General features: G+C 34.7%; 1 protein-coding gene across 4 annotated transcripts in view; it reads left to right on the forward strand.

Moving 5' to 3' along the window:
- Positions 1 to 6,901, forward strand: part of LOC137491081 (uncharacterized) — a 554,517-nt gene that overhangs the window by 493,796 nt on the left and 53,820 nt on the right. The gene's annotated exons all lie outside the window — the stretch shown is intronic.

Genomic DNA, 6,901 nt, shown 5'->3' on the forward strand with positions numbered 1-6,901 from the left:
GCTAATACCTGTATGTATTATTAGCGTTAGCTAAGATAACGCCTAGCATTAGACATGATGGGCCTCTGTATGTGCAAGCTACTAAATATTTTTATGGGTATACAATTATAATTCGGGAGATAAAACTGAAGTTATCCTGCTCTGATTAGTTAGAGCACTGTATACAGCAGTCTACTGTAACGGTAACATTAGTTGAACTTGATTTAAAATGGCAGAACCATTCCTGATATTTAACAATAGTGGCATGTTAATTTTATCTACCGAATTGTCTATTTTTGTCAATTGTCAAAAAATTGTATTGCTTTGAAACAACATTCTAAAACATATATAACAGGTAGAACTGTATATAGTGTATACTATTTCAAATGTATTTAACGTTAAAACTCATTAACTACCATGCACTGTTAAAAGCTTATCTTAACGTATGGAGACGTTAGTTATCCGTTTATTTATTTAGTAAAATGTATTTGTTTTAGCCTTCATAAAATACACATCCAAATAGCTGTAAATTCCCATTTGTAAGTAATTAAGACATTGTTTAAATCACATGATATTTATATATTTTTATTCACCTCTGCTTCTGAGAACTATATTTCCATACAAACTTTATTGATTCCTTTAAGTTTATAAAACGATGTCAAAAAAACAAAACATGAATATAAAATTGTCAAAGGCAGCTAAATGAAACTGTGATAGTAGCTGCATATGTTTTGTAGTTTTCCTTTAGGTAGGCATGATGCAGCAAGATTGAAACAATGGGTGGTGAACTTGAGACGCAACGGCTGGAAACCAACAACTTCATCCTGTCTTTGCAGTGCTCATTTTGAAGAGCATGCTTTCACCAAGGATTTGAAGGTAAAAAAAAAAATCTGCAGAATAATTGAGCTGTAGATTTTAAATCTTGCTGATTGTTAATTAAGCTGCCAATTTAGCTCAATTAACAAAATAAACAGCATATTTAAATGTCTAAAGATTATCTCAAGTAAGCATTTACAGTTTTTACAATGGATATGACAGTTTTTTTTAGTACATTTACCAAGTTTCTTAAACTCTTAACGCAGCAATATACCTAAAACACACAACTGACTAAACAGTTTATTTCATGCTCAAAATCACACATCATAAACTAAACCACAAAACTAATGTTCAAAATACAATAATAAACTAACACAACACTGCAAACTTGTTTTAAAATTATATAATTACTCAAAAGACTAAAACATGTTCTCGTCCAACAGGAAAATTTAATCATTCATAACACATTGACAAAAAATAAAATAAAATATCTAAATAAATAAATAAAACTATCATCTGCTGAAATTATGGAAACTGCATTGTTTTGTGTCAGGTCTGCCCCCTATGTTTGACCCCTCTTTACATTTTTGTTTTGCTGGGTTTAGTAAATGCGTGTATTTTCTTTTGCTCCTGAAATTCAATACAAAAAAATAAATGACCATATCAGAGTAGCTTTATAAAATGTACAGTTTATGTAAAAATAAATAAAACTTAAAAGACACAGAATTGCTGCAGTACAAACTTTATTTGCAAAAAGACATACAAGATGTACAAACAGAAAAAGCACCACAATAACAATAACAATAAAAAAGTAATCTTCTGCATTTGGTCACATGTTCTCATCCACATCACACCTGATATGTTCTCTGGCAAGGCATGGGATGAATTCTTTTGTTGTTCTTTTTCCACTCAAGTTCAGCCCAAAGAACATATTTATGATCATGAGTGTGGTTCCTTGATGGAAATATGCTGTGATTTAGGTATTTGCATAACTGCAACAACCTGTTTCTCATGGACGATGGAAGAAAATGCAGTCAATATATTTGTGTTTCAATACACAACATGAACAGCTATTCACTTTGACTTTAGCCTATAGAAGTTATGTTTAGAACATGTTATCTGTTCTGACATACAGTGTGAAGGTATTTGTAAATTTGACTGTAACATTACATTGCTTTGGTCTTGGTTGAGCTTGTTTGTAAAAGAAGTTCAAGCATTTGAAATTAGTGTTAACTGGATGCATTTTGTATCAAAGCAAAAAGATTATTTTTTTAGCCTACAAAGACGGATGTTGTGCTAATTGTGTTAAGAGTTTTGGAAACTTGTTAAATGTATTGAAAAAACTGTCACAGCGATTGTAGAGAACTAGAGTGCTTGTCAGATATATGAATATGTTTAATACACAGCTTAGTACTGGAATATGCACTTTATTTTAAATTCAATTAATGTTACATTTTAATCTGCTTTAATCTTAATCTGAATTTTAATCATTATTCTTACTGGATAATGGAAAGCATTTTGTCAGCATCCTTGTTGTCAATTTATTAAAGTATATGAATTTAATTATTCATATACTTTAATAATGCAGGCTAACATACTCAAAATAGTAGATTAGAAAAGAAAACTTTTCAGACTCATCTAGATTTGTGTTTATTGAAAGACGTCGATTTTTTTCTTTCCTCATTTTTGTTTTTTATTTTGTTTTTTCTTTAGGGGAATCAGCGTCTTAAAAGTACAGCAGTTCCAACTATATTCTCATTTCCTGGTCATCTGGTGAAATCCTCTTGTGTAGGGGTAAGACACAAGACTTTTGCGAATAAGAATTCTGAGGTAAGTGGCTCCTCTCTGTTGTTCAGCAAAGATGCAGGACACAGTAAAAAGGATTCTCCAGTTGACAAGTCTCTTAGCGTGCACTCAGCTGCTGATTACAGCAATGCCACCTTGACTGAACATGCTATTGGCAACTTCTCAGTTAGTAATGACCTATGTCAAGTTGACACTGCTGTAACGGTGGATATTAATGAGGATCATAGTTATGCAACTTTAAGCTCCACACATGAAACTCCTAATTTTATTAAAGAGGATCACAGCTACAACCTTGCGTCTCCGAGATCTTTAAAATGGAAAAATCAGGCCACTAACCAAATTCTACAAAAATACATGAAAAAGCTTAAAATTGAATCCCAAAAGTGTAGGCGTTTAAAAATCAAAATCTCCACCTTAAAGGATGTCGTCACAGAACTCAAGAAGAAGCTGTTGATATCCAATGAATGTGCTTCTTTGCTTGAGTCAATTGATGAAGTGCCAAAGCACATCTTGTTGAAAATACAGCAGGGGAATAAAACAGCAAAGTACTCAGAGGAGTTGAAGCAGTTTGCCACAACCTTGCATTTTTATTCCCCAAAGGCATATGATTACGTGCGTGACAATTTTCAGAAAGCGCTGCCACACAGTCACACCATTCGGAATTGGTACAGCAGCATATCAGCTGATCCTGGATTTACTGTGGCATCTTTCACAGCGCTGAAATGTCATGTAGAGGAGAATAAAGAGAGAGGAAAAGAAACAGTATGTGCCCTAATGATGGATGAAATGTATATTCACAAGATGACTGAATTTGCAGGGGACCAGTTTCATGGCTACGTGAACATTGGTACTGGAGAAATTGACAACACGTTGGCTACCCAGGCTTTGGTCCGCATGGTTGTGGCTGTAAATGAGTCATGGAAAATTCCCATAGCATACTTTCTCATCACAGGTATGGATGGATCAGAGAAGGCCAATGTCATTAGGGAGAGCCTTAGCAGACTTCATGAGGTTGGTGTCAAAGTCATCTCTCTTACATGTGATGCCCCCACGACCAACTTGGCTATGATAAGGGAACTTGGCGCTGACCTAAATATTAACAACATGAAGCCTTACTTCATGCATCCTGAGGACCCTACTCAGAAAGTACATGTGATCCTGGATGCATGCCACATGCTAAAGCTTCTTCGCAATGCCTTTGCATCTTCCCTTGAATTTGAGACAGAAGATGGAAATAAGATTAAGTGGAAGTACATTGAAGCCCTCAATGAACTCCAAGAAAAAGAAGGTCTGCGACTGGGAAACAAGCTGAAGATGGCTCATTTACAATGGCGAAAACAAAAAATGAAAGTCCATCTGGCAGCACAGCTCTTCAGCAGCAGTGTGGCAGATGCTATAGAGTTCTGTGAGCAAGGCTTGAAAATGGAGGAATTCAAAGGTTGTGCTGCAACTGTGCAGTTTTTGCGCACTGTAGATGCAGCTTTTGATGTACTGAACAGCAGAAATCCTCTTGGAAAAGGTTTCAAAGCCCCAATCAAAACAACAACTAAAGATCGGGTTGAGACCATTTCAAAGCAGGCAGAATCCATGCTTCGTGGGTTGAAGGTCCAGCAGTACAACAAGATGGTGCCACTTCACACCACCAAAAAGAAGACTGCCATATAGGGCTTCATTGCTAATGGCAGAAGTGCACTTAACATCTATCATGATCTTGTTGAAAGGCCCAATGCACCATGCAGATATCTTCTTACCTACAAATTAAGTCAGGACCACTTGGAGCTTTTCTTTGCTGCCATAAGAGGAAGAGGTGTTCACAATGATAATCCTAATGCCAGGCAGTTTAAAGGAGCATACAAATGCCTACTTGTAAGGCACCAAGTGAAAACAGGCACAGGGAACTGTTTGCTTCTAGACAACACTTACATGCTCAACTCAACACCTGCATCTGTAAATGTTGCCCGAAGACTGGAAGTACAGTTGGTGGAAGTGGACGTGCCCGAGAATGTTGCTGTTCCTGACCTCCCTCATGTATGCAGTCTTTCTGAATACAAAGAGGCAGCAATTCATTATATCACAGGATTTGTGGTGAAGAAGATGAAAGAGAAAATATCCTGCTTGCCATGCTCACAGGCATTAACAACTGATGGTGCTGCACATGAATTCATCCATCTAAAAAACAGAGGTGGTCTGCAGAAACCATCACCAGGCATGGTGTCTGTGTGTCTGACCACAGAGAAATGCATTCAGAGAAAGATCACAACAAGTGGAGGTCAGCTTCCCTGTGGACGTGGAATCACACTTGCTATTTCCAATGAGGTGTTAGCAAATTGTGCAGAGAGAGATCTTTTTCCACAACTCCACAGCCACATGTTTGCTACAAGCGTTGAAATGAATCATATTCATTTATTGGTTAAAATGGCATCCATTTGGTATAGCAAAGTCAGATTTAACCACTTTGCAAGAAGGGGAGCTGAAATAGCAAAAGATGGCAAAATTGTTCGCAGACAACTGACTAAATTGATTCATTTTTATGGTGAATAATTGGTTTATTTGTAGTCTTCTATTGTTCTCTTTGATGCTAATCATTCATGCCTCCTCTGTCTCCTCTGATCCTACTGAAGACCTGCTGCTGCTGCTGTTGATTTACAGTCCGCATAAACAGGACTGAATCATTCATAAAAGACACCTTTACTCCACTGATCCTCTTCAAGTTCTGTTGCTGCTGGTAATAATTTACAGTCCTCGTTAACCAGATTGATACATTCATAAAAGACGCCACTACTCCACTGATCCTCTTTAAGTTCTGCTGCTGCTTCTAATGATTTACAGTCCGCATAAACAGGACTGAATCATTCACAGAAGATGCCTCTACTGCACTGATCCACCTTAATTTTTCTATATTATTGTTTTTAAAATCTGTTCAGTCACAGAAAGCACTTGTTTGTAAATAGTTCTTCAGAAATTCAAATGAAATAGGTTTACTGTTAAAATATGTTCTCTCATTTATGGTTGTTAGTGTAGTACTATATGAAAATTGTTCTTATGACTATTTTGTTTTAAATGCAGTTTGCACTTCCAGTTCCAATTATATTATTGTTCTAGAATAAAAATATTGAAAATACCCCAAAAATAATATTCCTTTTATTTCAGGTTGAAAATGTTCATATTTATGTTTCTAAAAACGTTGTTTTGTTAATATTTTTGTATATAGTTACATTTTACATGTAGAAATCTTTTTTGTCTCGTCTGAGTTCGTCTTGTTTGTCTTGTCTGCACCTTGACGTGGTGAGTGGGCTTTCTACTAAGATGGGCCACTTTGTTGAAATTCTGTTTGGATCTGGTATGTGAAATATATTTTTGTCATTCCTACCTGATAGGCACATTGGGGATAACGAAGAGAGACGAAACAAAAATAAAGGTGAGTAAATTAATAAAGACACTTATATTGCCCTTTCTTAAGGTAATAAAGGAGCATATAAAACAGTTTGTATGAAAAATTTGCAGTAGACCAAAGCCACATATCTACTATGTAGACAGTGTTAGGAAAAAAATAATATATTCAAACCTGTCACTCTTTTCATTAAAAAAAGTTTTACTTTTTAATTAATTAATTTTAAAATCAAAAAAATTATGTTATGTTATTTTAATGTATGTTTTATGTTATGTTATTTTAATGTAATAATTTTAAATAAAATTATTAATATTTTATGTTAACTGTACTTTTTTATTTAACACAGATCACATTTAAAATTGTTTATTATCTTAATTTATAACCCCACTACCAGTACATATTAGAAATTAGTTTAACTTATTGCAACAGTGCACTTTGTGGCACTTTCAAGTTTTGGTACATGAGCTCTGCTATAAAATGTTTTTCATTAATGCTTTCCTTTGTATTTCCTATACAGAACCTACCCCAGATGTACAACCAGTGCTACATAGTGACAACATGGAGTCAGCACGTTTAGCACTCATCCACACTTCATGCAGTTCTGTCCATTAATTTTAAAGTACTGTCTATAATTGAATCACTAATTAAAAAGGTTACAGTTCTGAAATGCCACACAATGTATAGACAGCTAAAAGTTCAATTGAATACATTTGTGTGAAGTAACATTAGAAAGATACATATTGGACAAATAATTATTTCTGTAGTGCAATGCATTAATCATGTTTTTGTTTAAGTTGAGGTATGTCTTGGGTCATCATGCTAAGTTAGTAACTTACTATGGAATTATTTATCATACAATATATATATATATATATATATATATATATATATATATATATATATATATAT

This window comes from Danio rerio, chromosome 4, assembly GCF_052040795.2.
Source record: "Danio rerio strain M-AB ecotype USA chromosome 4, GRCz13ab, whole genome shotgun sequence".
Lineage (NCBI taxonomy): Eukaryota > Metazoa > Chordata > Actinopteri > Cypriniformes > Danionidae > Danio > Danio rerio.